A 20,016-nucleotide genomic window follows, 5' to 3' on the forward strand; every position below is an offset into this window, starting at 1 on the left:
TCTGTCCAGTTTACAGAGATCCCCCTGGCGTGCCCTCTCTGTCTCCACTTGCTCTGTGACACTGGGGATAGGACTGCCACAGCCAAGAGGAAGGCCCTGTTGTTGTGGACAGAGCCAGCTCAGGTCTGGAAGCATATCTGAAAGGCATGTGGTCAGCCATCACTGGCTCCTACAGAAACAGCACGTCTAGAGTGGTCCAGCCCGCTGACTAGTGCTGGACCTCCAAGCCTACATCCTGATACAACTGAGTGTCCAGTCCAGCCCCTCTTGCACCAGGGCTCTTCTCCTCTGGGTGTGAGTGTTTTGGTAATGGGAGCCAGGAGATCCCACCCTTAGAGCGAACAGAGTCAACTAAGAGCCAACCCTCAAGTCTTCTGCACCAGCAACTTGGGATATACTCCCAGCAGGGTGGTATTGTTCAATGAGCAGAGGAGAAGCCATGGCTCACACCTGGATCTGGTGGATCTAGCCCCTCCACCTCCAGCCCCACCTCTTGCCAAGGTGATACTGGCCGGCACATAGTGGGGGAAGATGTGACCCCTAAGCATAAGAATCCTGATCGAAGTCTTTGAGCAAATATAGATTATATAGGGATGCTCCCACCCAAGGACACCACTTCAAGACTAGAATAGGTAACTGTTCCATCTGATTTCATAGCGACAGAGAAAGTTAAGGGAAATAGGAAGACAGACTAATTTGCTTCAGTTGAAAGAATAAGAAAAACTCCTGAAACAACAACTAATGAAACAGAAATGAAAATTTGCTAAATAATGAGTTCAAAGCATTAGAAATAAGGGAAATTAGGGGAAATTAGAAATTAGAATAATTAGAAATTTAAATATTTAGAAATCTAAATAATTAGAAATTAGGGAAAAGAGTAGGTGAACACAGAAGGAATTAAGAAAAAGAGAACTAAAAAACAGAAAAATGAACCAATCACAATTGAAGAAAACCACCATTTGAATGTAGAAGACTAGAAAGCAGAAGTCAATCAATGTGAAACATCATATTAACATTTTGAAGAATAAAGACCACATGATCATTTCAAAAGATGCAGAGAAAGGCTTCTAACAAAATTCAATATTCATTTATGATGAAAACTCCACTGCAAGTGGGCACAGAGGGAACATATCTCCACATAACAAAGGCCATATATGACAAGTTCACAGCTAATGACATACTCAATGGTGAAAAACTGAAAGTGCTTCCTCTAAGGTCAAGAACAAGACAAGGATTCCAAATTTCACAATTTTATTTAATATAGCATTAGAAGTTCTAGCCACAGCAATGAGATAAGAAAATTAAAAATAAATGAAATCAAAATTGAAAAGGAATACATAAAACTGTCACTGTTTGCAGAAGATATATAAGATATGTAGGAAATCCTAAAGATGCTACCAAAAAAAATTGAGCTCATCAATGAATTCAGTAAATTTTCAGGACACAAAATTAGCATATAGAAATCTGTTGCTTTTCTATAAACTAATAATTAACTATTAGAAAGAGAAAGCAAGAAAACAATCCTAATTAATATCCCAACAAAAAATAAAATACCTAGGAATAAACTTCATCAAAAAAGTGAAATCTATGCACTGAAAACTGTAAATAACACTGATTAAGGAAGCTGAGGATGATAAAAAGAAATGGGAAGGTATTATATATTCATAGATTGGAAATTATATCATTAAAATGATCATATTATCCCCCAATATTTACAGATTTAATGCAATTCCTATCAAAATATCTAAGACATTTTTCACAGAACTAGAACATATAAACCTAAAACTTATATGGACTCACAAATGACCTTGAATTGCCAAAGTAATCTTGTGAAAAAATAACAAAGATGGAGGTAATATGCTCTCTGACTTCAGACTATACTATAAAGCTACAACAGTCTAAATACAGCATTTAGTCAAATGCTACAATAGTCAAAACAGCTTTATCTTCACACAAAAACAGACACACAGATGAACAGAATAGAATAGAGAACCCAGAAATAAATCAAGATACTTATAGTCAGTTAATCTATCACAAAGGAGGTAATTATAAACAAAGGGGAAAAGACAATCTCTTCAGTAAGTGGTAAATTGGCAAAACTGGACAGCTTCATGTAAAATGAAATTACAACATGTTCTCACACCATATACAAAATTAAACTCAAGATGGATTAAAGAGCTAAAGTCGTAATCATAAACCACCTGAAACATGGGTGGACTCCTCTGACATAAATTGCGGCAATATTTTTAGACCTGTCTTCTAAGGCAAAAGGAAAAAGAAAGCAAAAATAAATGGGACATCATTAAGATGAAAAGTTTTTGCACAACAAAGGTAATCATCAACAAAACAAGAAGCCAGTCTACTGAATAGGAGAAAATATTTGCAAATGATATGACTGATAAGGGTTAATACCCAAGATACATAAGCAGCTCATACAACTCAACAGCAAAAAACAAACAAACAAACAAACAACCCGATTTAAAAATGGGTGAAGACCTGAATAGTCTTTTTTCAAAAAGGACATACAGATGGCCAACAGACAGGAGAAGAGATGCTCAACATTGCTAAATTTTCAGAGAAATGCAAATCAAAACCACAATGAGGTATCACCTCTTACCCGTCAAAATGGCTATCATTAAAATGTCAACAACAAATAATCTTTGGCAAGGTTGTGAGACAAAGAAAGCCTTCCTACACTGTTGGTAGAAGCGTAAATTGTTTTAGCCAATATAGAAAACAGTACGGAGTTTCCTCAAGTACTAAAAATAAAATTATCTTATGATCTAGCAATTCTACTTTGGAGCCTTTGTCTGAAGAAAACAAAACACTAATTGAAAAAGATAATTGCACCTCAATGTTCATAGCAGTCTTATTTATAAGACTTCTTTATAAGACTCCAAAGATATGAAAGCAACTGAAGTGTTCACCAACAGATGAATGGATAAAGTTGTGGTGATATAGACAATGAAATATTACTCAATCATAAAAAATGAAATTCTGCCATTTGCAACAAGATGGAGGGACCTAGATGTTATTAGGATGAATGAAATAAGTAAGAGAAAGAAAAACGCTGTTATCACTTATGTGTAGAATCTAAAAACTGAAATGAATGAATATAGTAAAACAGAAACAGACTCACAGGTTATAAAAAACAGATCGGTGGTTACCAGTGGGTAACCAGTGGGTAGAGGAAGGGTAGAGGATTGAGAACTACAAACTTCTATATATGAAATGGATAGGCTACATGATGTATTGTAAAGCACAAAGAAATATAGCCATTATTTTGTGGTGATTTCAAATGGAGTAAGAGCTATACAAATGCTCAGGTGCCATTTGTATACTTGAAACTAAGATACTATAAAGCAACTATATTTCTCTTAAAGAAAGAATCATAGCAAGTAATCCTGAGAGTTTTATTTTTAAAATATCTCTTTAATAAGAATATTTTAATTTAATAAGGGATATTTAGAAACAAAATGAAAGCAAAAACAATACTTAGCCCTATCAGAAGAACTCAGTATGTGTACTTGGGATAATAAGTAACCTGTGGATATAAGTTTATACGATGTTCTCAGTGTTTTTTGATCTGCCTAACTATAAATTTAGGCATGCCCAAGTACTCCAATATTATGTGATAGCAATATATATGAAACAGTCCAATATGACCCAAAGGAGCAAGTGAGTAACGTAAGCAGGTTTATTGCACTTTCATGGTACCATATCCTGTTGGAATATCTTTCCTCCCTCAAATTATAAGTGATTGTCAATAACCAGATGATGAAGAATTAAAACTTGCAAATATAACACATAATGCTGTGTGTTTCTATTAGGTACAGCTACACTATTTACAGTCAGGCAACTATCACTCTTGGGAGCGGCTGTGACCATGAATGGAGAAGGGAAATTCTTACAAGAGGCAGAACTCTGAACTCCATATTCACTAGGTCTATATGAAGTCAAGCCAAGGGTAAAAATCTATGTTGATTCCGAGGTAATGGTTTGGTTGGATAACTTGAAGAGAAAATGATTAAATAATGGGTCACTGAATACAATATGGATGAATATCACAAAGATACTGTTGAACTAAACAAGTCAGGCATGAAAGGGAAGCTGTTATTTGATTCAATTTATATAAGGTTCAAAACAGTGCAAAACAAATCTACGGCAACAGGAATCAGATGGGTTATTACTCTTGTCTTTATAGAGACTAGAAGAAAGCATACTAGGTGTCTTCTAAAATATGTGTAATATTTTACTTCTTGATCTCAGCACTGTCTGTGCAGATGTGTCCAGTTTGTGAAAATGCATTGAACTGTGCCCAGATGGTCTGCATAGTGTCCTAAATGTATGTTATTATTATTTTTTTTGTATGTTATTATTAAATAAAAAGTCAAATAATTTAAATAAATAATTTATCATGAGAATTTTCTTTCAAGAAACCTATAGTTGGAACTCTGGGAATGGGCCCAGAACATGAAAATATATTTGTCCCTAATGTAGAAAAGATACACTAATAATCAGGTATATAAGATAACAGAACTCTTAGATGTCAGCTAAATGCTTTCCCAGATAGCCTACAATTTGTATAATAAATTCATAATTAAACTGTACATGATGGCAGGGAGGAACTTTAAAAATATAGTTTTCCTCTTCTCAAGGTGATCTAGCCACAGATACTTATAAATGTGCAATTTCTAGCAATGATATATAATTATTATTATTCAATAAGGCTAGCCAGCAACAAGATGGCTTCAAGATATTTACATTAGAATTTTTCCCTGGGTGAGGAATATGGTAAAGGATCTTCTTTAACAGACATAAATTTATTCAAGATGTGGATTTTCTTTTCAGACTAATTGTGCTTGGTCAGGGACCACTAACCTTGGATTACCTAAATGCCTCATGAATTATACTATTCAACATGCACTGCCTCCCATTAAGAATGTTTTCTGAAGTAAAAGAAACAATGCATTGCTAACCATTAAGTTTGCTGCCCCAATGACAGAAGCAATTGATTCTAAAAAATTAATGTAGATTCAGCTCTAGCTCCAATAGAGAGACAACATCCCATGAAGTTGGCTTTTCTGCACAACTATCATATATATATAACCTAAACTCGTGACAATATATGTTGCTCTCCTTTCTTTAGCCACAATGCTATATCTCTGAACAGATGAATCCAGAAAAAAAGGGTAGAAGGCAGTTTTGGTACTTTTTACTCTTACACCTAATATTACACCTCAAAATGTTGCTTTTTGCACTGTAGAATGATGAATTATGGTGTAACAGTTTTATTTATCCAGCAAAGTAATATTTCTATAAGCCAAGCTTCTTGACACCCCCAGCAATAGAACAGGGTTCCATTTTTGCTAGAATGATTGACCTGGGAGATATTGCTACAGAAACATGTGTAGAACCCAAGGAAAAGCTCAGGATGTTTCCATGCACTAACATGCCGAGTAATAAATGTTAAATAAGACAACATGACAGAATAATAGAACTCTTGGAGGCTCAAATATCAAGGAACAGATGATTTGGTTCAACTCACGAAATAAAAAATAAAGAAATATGAGCTGAGAATATTATGGCCAAAGACAAATTTATATGAAATAGAAATTAGGAAAAAAATCATATATAAATTTGTTTCTCATGGTCATTTGCAGCACTTCTTACTCTATTGTATGTATTTCCTTTCTTTCTTTTGCTTTTGTCCACTATCGAGTGTTTAGTACATTGGTTAATTTATCCCATAAATCACAGAACACTGAGATGCTATGATGACAGAACAACAGAAGACACAGACATGACCCAGAGAACACAAGTATCATCTTTAGAAGCAATAGCCAAAAATAACTTTTGGTTTTCTCCTACTGTAAATGAAATGATATTTTTCAGTTGTATGTGAGGCAGATATGTTATATAAAAGAGGAACATTTCAGGAATTGTATATAGAAAAAGATGCAGGTTCGTACTTGCAAATGACTTTGGACAGGTAGGGCAAGTATGATGATTTCTATTATTTTTGCTTGCCTATTACCCCTTCTCCTAAGAATGGATCCCAAGGTAGATAATGCAGGTTGACTTCAATCAAATATCTCAAGCCCCTGACACTCGGATAATATTCATTCTTGTGAATATTAACCTATAATGGAGAGGCTCGGGTTTATTAACCTACATTATTTTAAGGCTGCATCCTGGTGAGAATGCCCTGAACCCCTGCGAGTCCCACTGTTGCCGTGATTTGTTTCCTCAGACTGGAATGTTTAGCTTTAGCTACTTCATTCTCCTTTATAAAAATTCTTTGTTTATTTATTTCAGTTAGCTGAATCTGAGTCTTTCTTTGGTAGTCGGAAAAATTGCAACTAAAGAATATAAGAGCTACCAAATTAGAGCAGCATCCACAGAAATTTGAGTTTAGCATTTTTCAACCAAGACTTTTAACAAAAATTAGTTTTTCAAATATTTAGAAAGGCAAAAAAAAAAAAATCAACTATATGAGTCTCGTAAGATTTTTTTTTATGTTTCATTGAAGGTAAATTAAAATTTGATGTTACTGATAGCAGTCATTATGTTGGGGAAATTGTGGTTATGAACACTGAAAACAATTAAAAATACTGAAATAAACACACAGAGTTTCAGATACAAACTACAATTCTACTACAGTTATTGAGCAAGTAAAAGCTACTTTATTACCAGCATTCTATTTCCCTAAAGCAGTGGTTAGAAAAGGTGATTATTTTAATTAAACAGACTAATGTCAAGATGAAAGGATCATTAATATTGCTATGACAGAGGAATGATGGACTACTTTGGGCATAAGAGTTCTTATTTAGGAGTAAAGAAAGTCCATGGCTGATTCATGTCAATGTATGGCAAAAACCACTACAATATTGTTAAGTAATTAGCCTCCAACTAATAAAAATAAATGGGAAAAAAAAAAAAACCAAAACAACAACAAAAAGCAAGTCTATCCAAAGGCCTAGCACAGTTCCAGTCACACAATGGATACTCGTCAAATATCTTCTAATTGTGCAAATGAAGAGTTAGTACAAATTAAACCTTATAGGATTTTCTTCGGTGTGACATAATCAAAAATTTCTGAAACAAAAGATTCATTTTATTATCTAAGGAAAATATAAATTTGTAAGACAAATAATAGTATTGAGAAAATAGTCATAAGCAATTTAAGACAAAATGTCTTCCAGAATACATGATTATATAATATTTTCCCATTTCAGACATTCACTGATAAGCAGAAAGTGTATTTTGTATTATATTAAAAAAAAGAAAAAACTGACAGATGTATTGGAAAGTATTTTCTGTTCTCTGACGTTCTTTCTATCAGTGTCAAAATAAGGAAATGCAAATTAAGCCAACAATGAGATTGCCATTTTAAAACACTTTTTACAATGAAATCTCGAATCTTGATAACTAAAGGACAACATTGTTTTGAAAGAATTTAAAAAAATTAGGAATCCTTTTTTATTCCTTACCCCTAGGTCTCCCCTTTAAACAGTAGTTAAATACAATTCATTCTGCCATTCTCTCTAATCTCTACTCTTCTCCAGTGCCCACAGCTGCCACTTCAGCTTAGTTTTAACATCATAGGTACCTGAATTCCCACAATTACCTTCTATTTTGTCCTTCAGGCCCCAGTCTTATTTCCCTTAATACATTCTCTTCATTCAGCCACAAAGCAATTTTGATCATGTCACTCCTCTATTTAAAACTGTTATAGCCATCTCTTTGCCCTTACTTAAAGTCAAATTGATTAATATGTTTTCAAGACACTTCATTTACTTTTATGTTGCTGTTCAATTACTTATCCAACTTCATTTTCCCTTTTCCCTGTCCTTCAACCCCATCTCCCACTCCATAGTTCCAGAATCTAAGCCCAGGAAGCTCAACCTTCCATCTGCCCATGTTCTCACTTACCTCTTAACCTTGGCCTAGGTATTCTCTTTGCAAAACATGCTTCCTTTCATGTGACTGACCTCCAAGCATCCTTGAGACATGGACTCAGTTTTGATAGCAATCACTCTATCATTACAGCTAGTTTCCGTAGAAACTTATAATTACCCACTTACAGCATTGCACTGCAGACAGGCAGTTGTTTTTTCCTTGAAGTTTGTTCATTTAGGTATCTAAAGTACAACTATACTTGATTATTGAAAAAAATCAATCAAAATTCATTGACTGTGGAATATTTGGCATAATATTATTAATTCTAGAACCCTATCTAAAATCTATAATCCGGAGAGTAGAAAATAAAGGTACATAATAGTATTTATAGTAACACTATTCTACAAGTTTAAGTACAGGATATTAGGTAAATGCATTAGGGCAGCACTAGTCACTTGCTATTTGTGTTTACTTTCAAAATTTATTCTCCTGAAAACATTTTTCCCTTTTTATCATCATGGTTTATAAGGAATAGGCCCCCCTCTCAAGGAGTGGACCTTCATCAGCTTAAACTAATCAGCATATTCCATTCTTCTTGAACCAGTAATTAGCTCACAAATTAACTAAGAAGCCATCTAGAGCCAATATAGCTCTGAAAGATAATTACTAGGGCTTCAAAAGAAGGAAAAGTCATTTTCCTTTTCCACTAGACAGGATTGAATGCTGTTATAGTTAAAAGATATGAGGTCTGATACAGAGACATTTTTAATTAAAATTTTAATAAGATAATTGTAGATTCATATGCATATATAAGAAATAATAGATCCCATGTGTCTTAGCAATAACAAAGTATCATATGCTGGGTGCTTATAAACAAAAGAAGCTTATTTGTTACAGTTCTAAAAGCTGAAGCTCAAGATTACCGTTGGCAGCACAGCTGAGTTCTGGTAGACTCCTCTATCAGGCTGCAGACTGCCACCTTCTGGTTTTATCCTCATGTGACAAAGCACAGAGACAGGAAGCAAGCTCTCTTGTGACTCTTATAAAGCACTAACCCCATTCACTAGGGCCCCACCCTCACGACCTAATTCTATTACCTCCTCAAAGCCTCACCTCCTAATACCATCACATGGGGGTTAGAGTTTCAACACAGAAATTTGAGGGGGTGGGCACAAACATTCAGTTCATAACACTGCATCCCTTTTATCTAATTTCCCCCAATATCTTACAAAAAGACCGTATCACAAGAAACTGACACTGACAGAGTTAAATTACTAATCAGTTCCATTTTACAAAGCTTTTTGACATCCTTTTATATCATGCCAACTTCCCTCTTACCCAAACGCTCTGACACCAACCCTGACCCCTGGCAACCATTAACTAAAATGCTCTCCATTTCGATAATTTTGTCAACCTAAGAATTATATAAACTGAATCATAAAGTGCATAACCTTTTAGATTGGCCTCTCTACAGCATAATTCTGTGAAGATTCACTCAAACTGCTGCATGTATCAGTAGCCCATTCATTTTTATTGGTGAACAGTATTCCATATTATAGATGTACCATAGTTTGTGTTATATAGTCATCTGTTAAAGGACATCTGAGGTGGTTCTACTCTATAGACATTTTGACATATACACGCTACTATATATAAAATGGATAACTAGTAAGAACTGACTGTATAGCACAGCGAATTTTCCAATACTCAGTAATGACTTGCATGGGAAAGGATTTAATAAAGAGTGATGTATATCTGATTCACTTTGCTGTATAGTAGAAACTAACACAATACTGTAAAATTAAATATACTCCAATAAAAATAAATTTAAAAATTAACTAAGGCTAATATATATATTCAAATGCAAGCTTCTGGATGAACATAAATTTTTTATTTCTCTGGCATTATGCCGAAAAGTACAATTGCTGATTTTTATGGTAGTAACATAGTTAGTTTGATTAAGAAACTGCCAAACTGTTTTTCAGAGTCGTTGTATCATTTTACATTTCTACCAGCAATGTGTGAATAATCAATTTTCTGTGCACCTTAACAGCATTTTATATTGACACTATTTTATATTTTAGCCTTTCTATAAAGGTATCTAGTGCTATCTTACTGAAATTTTAGTTTATGTTTCCTTGTTAGCCTATGATCTTATGCAGCTTTTCTTATGGTTATTTATCATTTATATTCTTTTTAGTGAAATGTCTTCTGCCCATTTTCTATTTGGATTCCTCTTTCATTTTTCTTGCTTGCTTTCTTTCCTTCATTCTTTTTACTATTGAGTTGAGCATTTTATATTTTCTAGATACTAGTCTTTTTTTGGATAAGTGGTTTGCAAACATTTTCTCTCAGTGCCTAATTTGTGATTTCATATAGGGTCTTCCACAGAGCAGATCATTTAATTTTGATGAAGCACAACTTATCACAATTATTCTTTTTATGAATCACAGTCTTTATATCAAGTCTAAGAACTCTTTACCTACCCCTAGATTTTTAAGTTCCTTTTATTTTTCCTTTAATTTTTTCCCCTAGTTTTTATATTTAAGTTTATGATGCAGTTGGAGTTATTTTTTCACATTAGGTAGTCAGGCATACATTTTAGTCACAAGTCACCTGTGGAAAGTTGATGAATCATTGGGAGAACCTGTGAATGAGGCTGTCACTACAAAGGTTAGTGAAAATATTGCTTGTGCCTAACTATGAAGGTCTTAAGCTAATGATTTTCTTTATATTGCCTTAAACAAGTTAATTTTTGTTTGCTAACCATAAAAGAATTCTAACATGCTAATATTAGAATGAAAAACTTTACAATGGAATCTGGAAGAAATATAAATTAGTAAATAAATTGTTGCTGATGTAAAAAGAAATGCTGGTTTAAGGAAACAATATGTAATTCTTTATGCAGGATGGTCACAACTGTGTAGAAACAAGCAAAACTCCCACATATACTAATAATTAAAAGGAAATAGGTGAAATCATTTGCATGTCATTGCTCTTTAGATGATGTTCCTTAATACATAATATTCTTTTAAAAATATATTATTTCCTTAATATCATCTTAGCACATTCTTCCAACCTTTTAAATATTGAAAAGATGTTCATGAAATTGACATAGCAGTTACAGCTTTTAAATTCTCTTTAAATTTATGTGTCCAAATAATTTATCTCAAATAAAAACCTAAGAAAAGTATCTAATATGAGTTTAGTATGCATATAAAACATATGACATTAAACTATGCAAAACTACAATATTTATTTCTTTAGAATAAGAACATGTAATAAACAGTAATCAGAATTTTCAATTACTATTCACTAATTTACCATCAGTCATGTAATTTTTTTTCCTATAAGTGTGCTTCAAAATCTTTTACTCTTTGTTATTATATTTAGGATTTGATTCCTTAAGCTTTTTCTTTTTTTGGTATGTGGGTAAAGTAAAGGTCCAATGTCATTCTTACACACATAAATCCAGTGTACCAGCAACATCAGGCGAAAATACTAATTTTTCCCCATTGCATAGTCCTGCTGTTCTTGCCAGTATATAAAAGAGCTAGGCAGGGAAGCGACCTAGATGTCCATCAACAGATGAATGGATAAGGAAGTTGTGGTACACATACACAATGGAATATTACTCAGCTATAAAAAGGAAGACATTTGAGTCAGTTCTAATGAGGTGGATGAATCCAGAGCCTATTATACAGAATGAAGTAAGTTAGAAAGAGAAAGATAAATACTGTATACTAATGCATATATATGGAATCTAGAAAGATGGTACTGATGAATTTATTTGCAAGGCATCAGTGAAGAAACAGACATAGAGAACAGACTTATGGACACAGGGGAGAGGGAAAGAAAGAGTGAGATGTATGGAGAGAGTGACAAGGAAACTTATTACCGTATGTAACATAGATAGCCAAGGGGAATTTGCTGTTGGCTCGGGGAACTCAGACAGGGGCTCTGTATCAACGTAGAGGGGTGGGATGGGAAGAGAGATGGGAGGGAGGTTCAGGTGGGAGGGAACGTACTTATGGCTGATTCATATTGATGTCTGACAGAAAACAACAAAATTCTGTAATTATCCTTCAATTAAAAAATAAATTAAAAACCACTTCAGTTGATAATTTTTTAAATTCCTATTTAACCTAAGTAAAGTGCCAATTTTGAAATTGTATTAAACTTAAGTCCATTTAAAAATGATTTTTAAAATCCCTTCCTCCCTTTCATTTTAAAGTATTCTCTACAAATTTAATCTTTTCTCATCTGTAGTTTGTGTTGCCATCTCTGCTTTCTGTTTTTTGTCTTCTTGTTTGTAATTTTTAATTCTTTCATTAAAGACACGCTTTAAAAATTTAAACAAGTTTTTTCTAGTGTGTAAGCAGTTTTATCAGCTCATACCCTGAAAATGTCAAATGTTTATCATACCTTACTGGAAGACTACAGATATTTTTGACCATATAACATTTAAACAAAAACACCTTAGTTAAAAAAAAAAAACTTTCCTTTCCTGTGATATATATTAACATAATTTTAAATAAAAACAGACATTTCATGAATGTCAGTTTTTTCCCAAAAATATCCTGAAAAAACCCAGAATATACTGACATTATATTTTATTATCGATACTGATAGAAATAGGTGACATAGCAATGTAAAATGATCTATTTATTAATTTCCTCATTGGATATAACAGCAGTTGTTTTATTCTAACATTATTCAGGACAAACGTTTGTGGAAAGCATCCAGAAAAAAAAAGTACCAATAGAACACTATTCACAACTAGTCCAACATGCATAATTTTCTGTTTTTATTTAGTACAATAGATTTAATTTAAGAAAGAATGAACAAATGAAATACTTTGTCTTCTAAATATTTCAAGCTCATAGTCTTAGGGCTTTGAGCTTTTTTTGTTTTTTAAGATGATAAAGTTTCTCCTGAAATGTTTCATAAGGGACATTGTCAGCCAAATTTTTTCCAGAAAGGTTTAAGTGTAATATACTTTCATTGAGAGGAATTTTAAACGTCAAAAAATTCTTAAAAATGAAAACAAAATGTACAGTAAGATTATATTCAAATTTAAAGGGTCAGATGTTACTTGCAAATTCTGCGGTGTAGGATCCATTAGGTGACATAACATGGGGATGAGGAAAGGGGCATTTAAGAATATAATCTCAATTTCATAAGTAAAGCAATGAAGGTTTAGAAGATTTTTCATCCCACATAGAGTTAGCTTGGTATAGACGTAATATTCAAACTTGTATCTGTCCGGTTCTATAGCCTGTGATTTGAAAAGCCATACTGTACTTCCCAAGAACGCTCACACACATAGTAATTCTATTATCATACTTGACTAACAAATCATATCCATCATACTTTATAACTTACTACTATATTATTAAGAGAAACTCAATGGTTAGCTAACAACTCCCAGGAGCATTTAAATATCCTGGAATCTCTACTCAAAATTCAAAGCAAATAAGTAAATGCTTCTAGGAAAAAAATTAAACAGTTAAAGTAAAACCTCTAAGACTGCAATGTCCAGCCAGTGCATGTGGACACAATGCTGGGTCACAGGCAGAGGACCAGCAAGGAAACAGGGTCCTGGAGACATCCTCCTACCTAGGTTTTACTTTTTGTTGCTGTATGAAAGGGAAATCGAGATGCTTTTTACTGGTGACATCTATGTGGTAGCAAGGACACTCAAAGCCATTCGGGAAACTGGCTATTTACCACAGGGGTAGGAAATTTTAATACTTTAATAAATGGTATGCCTGTATAAAAAGCATGCTAAATCTGTATCATCCTGGTTCTAGGTGTGCTGAGATGTGCTGAGACACTGACCCGTGTAGCCAGTTGCGGTGGTCAAAAGGGCCAAGTAAGGTTACCTCACTGAACCATACTGATGTTGTTTTCTACGTCTCCTCTAGTATCATAAGCTGTGGAGCACTTTTCTGGTAACTTAACTGTTACCACTTACTTTAAAGAATCATCTTTTAAAATAAAGTAGTATGCTTTCGTATGTTTATCTATATTTGAGGTACTGTCGCTGCTATTGTTCATTAATTCATTGTTAACTGGAAAAGGGCCCATTGAGGCAAGAAGTTCAGATTCAAAATCTGGCTTGTGTGAATGTGGACTATAATCTGGATTTCTTTTAGAGCCACAAGTTGCCTTAGCAGTAAAATTATGAGATGGGAAGAGATTTGTTCATCCAATTCAGTGCGGAGTTATTGCTAATCTTTAATATATTCTCTATGAAATAAAAACTTACACATTTGGAAAATATAGCTAAAGGTAAGAGAGGCATCTGAAGAAACTTTATAAAATCTTACATTGAAAAGTGGCTGCAAATCCATTCTCTACATCTGTGTCTCTAGAGTAACACTGAAATATACACACTGCATGCTCAGTTGCTTCAGCCATGCCTGACTCTTTGTGACCCTATGGACCCTATAGCCCACGGCTTCTCTGTCCGGATTTCTCAAGCAAGAATACTTAAAGAAAGAAAAGAGAAATCACTCAGTTGTGTCCAACTCTTTGCAACTCCATGGACTGTAGCCTACCAGGCTCCTCTGTCCATGGGATTTTCCAGGTAAGAATACTGGAGTGGGTTGCCATTTCCTTCTCCAGGAGATCTTCCCCACCCAGGGAGTAAACCCAGGTCTCCCACATTGTAGACAGAAGCTTTACTGCCTGAGCCACCAGGGAAGTGAAGAATACTGAAGTGGGTTGCTATTTCCTCCTCCAGGGGGTTTTCCTTATCCAGGGATGGAACCTGGCTGTCTGCTGCATTATAATAGGTGGATTCTTTACAGCTTAGCCACCAGGGCAGCCTAAGCAAGTAAGTATTTGTCTCTCAGTCGAGCCCGACTCTTTGCGACCCCATGGATTGCAGCCCACCAGGCTCCTCTGTCCATGAGATTTTCCAGGCAAGGATACTGGACTGGGCTGTCATTTCATGTGTAAAGCAGATAGCTAATGAGAAGCTGCCATATAGCACAGGGAGTTCAGTTTGGTCTCTGAAAGGACCTAGAGGGGTGGAATGGCGGGGAGGGTGGGATAATGACTCAAGAGGGAGTGGATATATTTATACTTAAGGCTGATTTATATAGTTGTAGGGAAGAAATCAACACAACATTGTAAAGCAATTATCCTCCAATTAAAACAAAAAACAAAAACCAAAACCTAAAAAGTGTCAGGAGGTCAGCTGGATTATATTTCGAGAGCAGAATTAACAAACCAGGATGCTGGAATCAAGCATATCTCACACTTGAATTCAAGTTTGAACACATATTCCCCAGAGCAACAGAGTTCATATAATATCTGATTTTCTCAGAAATAAACTGATAATAAGCAGCACAGACCTGTTGTTGTTTGGGCCGCCATTCTAGGCCAGGCGCTTGGCCTGGCTTTCACAGGATGGAGGGCTCCCTTGCCCAGGGAAGCAGCCGGCCCTTGCTGTCTCCTTCCATGCCGCCATGAATCTGGAGGCCCACCCGGGCCAAGCCAGCCCCACGTGTCTGTAACACCTTCCACTGCAGGTCCGCCGGCCCCTCGGAGAACGCTGCCTCAGTGATTGGCAGGCCATTGTGTTTGTTCCCATAATGCAGCGCGGTGCTCCTGCTGCGCATGCACATCCTTAAAGCAAACCCTTCGGGGCAGTGGCTTTGTTTTTACCCCGATGCAGGGTTCAAGGCTCAGAGGCTGTCAAGTCAAAACGCACGACTAAGACAAAGAGCTGGAGAAGCAAGGATTTATCACTTGCAGTAAGTAAGGTGAATACGCGGGATGTTTTCTAAAGCAGTGTCTCCCCGAATAGCAAAATTGCGGATGTTTTAAGCTAAAGGTACATGCGTGTCTGTGAAGGGGCTTGAGGTGAGGAGAACTCAACACAGAATTGGGACAGAAGTTGACAGAGGGCAAGCTTTAGCCCACTGAGTGAGGAGGGTCAGAAAAGTCTTCACCATCTTCTCTTAAGTTCTGGTTGATCCAGTGGTTGAGAGCTTCAGGGATTTAAATTCAGCAAAGTATGTCAGTAAAGTGTTTCAGGCTAAAACGGAACTGGGGGTCCTTACAACTTAATATCTTCGCTATTGTTACTTATCTTGCCTGATGAAATTATTTTTATTGTTTTCTTAAGATTATTATCGTAGGGCCAGTTCAAGGGCAAGCATTGTGTCTGGGTTTGGATAACAAATGTAATTGTTTACCTCTAAAAGGCTTCTCATGTGTCAAAAACTGTATCTAGTTCTTTTCCTGTGGACACCCCTACCCTATCTGCATTCATTGGGGCCCGCAGAAGTGATGGCTCAGCCAGAGAATGTGGGCAGAGTTCTGATGGCACCACCTTCCATGTTTGCTATTGAACAACTCCAGTGTGCAGAGCATGTAGTGTTCGCATCGAAATCAACATCACCGTTTGAAGTTTGCAAGTATATTTTAGTTCTTTACTTGATTCTGTGGAAGTCATAGTTGAAGACAGGTGGGAAAAGTTTATGAAAATTGTGATTGGTGATTAGTGCCACCTGCCCGAGGTGTCTTTGGAGAGGAATAAACATCTTCATGGCTTTAGAGCCAATCACTAGGTTAAAAAATGAATGAATAAAGTGGTCTATGTCGTCTTTCAAGCTGCCACATCCATAGCAAAAGCAATGTTTTTCTGAAAATGATTTTTTTTTTTTTTTTAAAAGGTAGCTTCAAGTCATGGTGAACATTCCTTCTAACCTATGTTTTACAAAAGTCAAACCTCCAAAAGTATGTTGGGAAAGAGATTCAATTAATGGTAGTTGTGGTGGTGGTGGTGGTTTACTTATTAAGTCATGCCCAACTCTTTAATTGTTAAAAAAAAAAAAAATCCTTAGATAAATCAATTGACTACAAAAGCATTTTTCATGAAGACAGCCAACTGATAATTTTGGTGAAAAATTAATCAGTTGACCTAGGAATAAACCAATAATAATAATCCTCAGTTATAACTGAGGATTGTAACTCTGGGAATAGCATCTCAGAAAGCTCTGAGAACTGTTCCACCAATGAGAAGTCAAAAAGCAGTTATGAAAGTGTTTTTTTTTTTTTAAACTGTCCATTAAATGATGTACTATTGGCAGTACTATTGACACAGCCTGGCAAGTAGTGGGTAATGGGTCATCCTGGCCTCTTATAAGATTAAACAAGAATGTTATCTTTTAAGGAGTTGTCTTGTTGGTGCTGGGAGAATGTTGCTCTTTATATTTAAATTGTATTTCTGAGGATGAGGAGATTTCGTTGATGCATAAAGCTGATACACAATGCACAGTAGAGGAGAGAGAAGAGGCCAAAGGACAGAGGAAAAAAAAAAAGTTTATGTTTAAATTGTGCTTGTCTTGCCATAAGGTATGAATTTTATTTCAAAATAAGTAGTGCCAATCTCAGTGTGCAAAATATGGCTTCTATTCTAACTGCGCTGTGGATTGAATTGTCAAATTCAAGTAAAGCTAGCTGTGTTTGAGTTTGGAATTCTGTGGTAATTGCAAAAGAGTTTTTCAGGAAAAAAAAATAGAAGTCCAATCTTCATGTTAGCTGTTGAAGTCATGCAGTTCACCTGAAGGGAATATCTCAGTGCTCAGGTATCTTTAGTATTTCATCATTACCTTTCACTTGCTTATCAAGCTTTGAGCTGAAACTTTCTTCCTTTTGCCTTCATGGAGCAAGTATCTGTTCACATTCCCTGCGGAGTTTCCACGTTGGAATCTCCCCTGTCACTTGTGTTGCTTAAGAAAAGAGCTAAGTTTAAGCTTGGTGGATGAAAATATTTCAATTGTGTGGTGGACCTAACAATATTAGGTGTCTCACTGTGCCTGAATTCCAAACAGCCTTCTTAAATGCACTTTAAACGACATCCGCAAGTAGAGGCTGATTTAACCTTTAATCGTGAATGGTTACATAAAAAATTAAACTAGCTAAAGTATACTATATAAACTCTAAAAAGGAGATGTAATAGCTTAGAATTATCACTTGACATATTTTATTACTCCTTACCATTCCCAATAGGTAATTACTCTATTGTAATGTTAAAATTCAGGCTTATAAATGCTGTTTATAAGACTATAAAGACTTTTTCTTTCTGTAATCTGTCTTCTTTGTCTTGGCAGCCAGTTCAGTCTCTCACTATGAAAAAGAGACAGACATCAGCAATATGTGGTGAAACAAGATTTAAAAAATAGAATACTCTAAAATTAAATAAGATAGTTTTAGTGTTAATTACTCATAATTACTCCAATTTTTTTGTTGAAATTCATCCAATGAATTGAAGATGAGTTGGCTTGAAAATATAATGTTTGAGTGTTTGATCTTAAAAATATATTTACATATTTACATGCTTTTTTCCTGTAGATTACATTGGCTGTGCCTAAATTTTACCAATATAATTTAGCTAAACAGTGCTAAAATGATTGTGTTGTTATAAATTTATTCCTATTATAGATTGTCAGAAGTTTCTTTCATCCCTCTCTGCTGCTCCCCCCCACTAGGTTACATGAACTTGACAAAAATCAATCTGCTTGGTCATTATGCAAATACTTCTTAAGAGTCTTCAAATTGGAGGGAGATAGTCTCTGAGATACAGACAAAAAAAAAAAAAAAAAAGGAGATTTTATGCTCCAGCAATTACTAGCTATGTGGTTTTGACTGAGATAAAATCTGAACCTCATCTTTTGCATTTTAAAAATAGAAAATAAATTTTGTGCACAAAGACATGGATAATGTTAATGCCTTCTTCACAGAACCTCATACCTAGTACTGTATGTTTCCTACTGTTCTGTTAATGAGGGTACAAATAAGTCTACGTCTAAGAGGGTAGCAATTTAGGGATTTTTAGGGTGGATATTATGACTATCATGGTGTTGATTATATTCTGAATGATAATTGGAGATTAAGCAGGGGTATCAGCCACTTGTGATGTATGACATGGATGAAGTGCTTAGTTTTCATGTTTAGCTCTGCTGCCGTTTAACCGTTATCAGTTCAGTTCAATTGCTCAGTGGTGTCCGACTCTTTGCAACCCAATAGAGTGCAGCACACCAAGCCTCCTTGTCCATCACCAACTCCCAGAGCTTGCTCAAACTCATGTCCATCGATTCAGTGATGTCATCCAACCATTTCACCCTCTGTCATCCCCTTCTCCTGCTTTCAGTCTTTCCTAGCATCAGGGTCTTTTCTAATGAGTCAGTTCTTCACATCAGGTGGCCACAGTATTGGAGCTTCATCTTCAGCATCAGTCCTTGCAATGAATATCCAGGACTGATTTCCGTTAGGATTGACTGGTTTGATCTCTTTACAGCTCAAGGGACTCTCACGAGTCTTCTCCCATACCACAGTTCAAAAACATCAATTTTATGGCTCTCAGCTTGTTTATGGTCCAACTCTCACATCCATACATGGCTACGGAAAAATCATAGCTTTGACTATATGCACCTTTGTTGGCAAAGTAATATCTCTGCTTTTTAATATGCTGTCTAGGTTGGTCATAGCTTTTCTTCCAAAGAGCAAGCGTCTTTTAATTTCATGGCTGCAGCCACCATCTGCAATGATTTTGGAGCCCAAGAAAATAAAGTCTGTCACTGTTTTGATTGTTTCCTCATCTATTTGCCATGAAGTGATAAACCAGATGCCATGATCTTTGTTTTCTGAATGTTGAGTTTCAAGCCAGATATTTCAGTCTCCTCTTTTACTTTCATCAAGAGGGTCTTTAGTTCTTCTTAGCTTTCTACTATAAGGGTGATGTCATCTTCATATCTGAGGTTATTGATATTTCTCCCGGCAATCTTGATTCCAGCTTTGCTTCATCCAGCCTGGCATTTTGCATGATGTATTATGCATATACGTTAAATAATCAGGGTGACAATATACAGCTTTGACATACTCCTTTCCCAATTTGGAACCAGTCCATTATTCCACATCTCGTTTTCTCTGTTGCTTCTTGACCTGCATACAGATTTCTCAGGAGAGAGGTAAGGTGGTCTGGTATTCCCATCTCTTTAAGAATTTTTCAGTTTGTTGTGATCCACACAGTCAAAGGTTTTAGGGTATTCAATGAAGCAGAAGTGGATGTTTTTCTGGAATTCTCTTGCTTTTTCT

The sequence above is a fragment of the Cervus elaphus genome, chromosome 5 (assembly GCF_910594005.1).
Source record: "Cervus elaphus chromosome 5, mCerEla1.1, whole genome shotgun sequence".
NCBI classification, from domain to species: domain Eukaryota; kingdom Metazoa; phylum Chordata; class Mammalia; order Artiodactyla; family Cervidae; genus Cervus; species Cervus elaphus.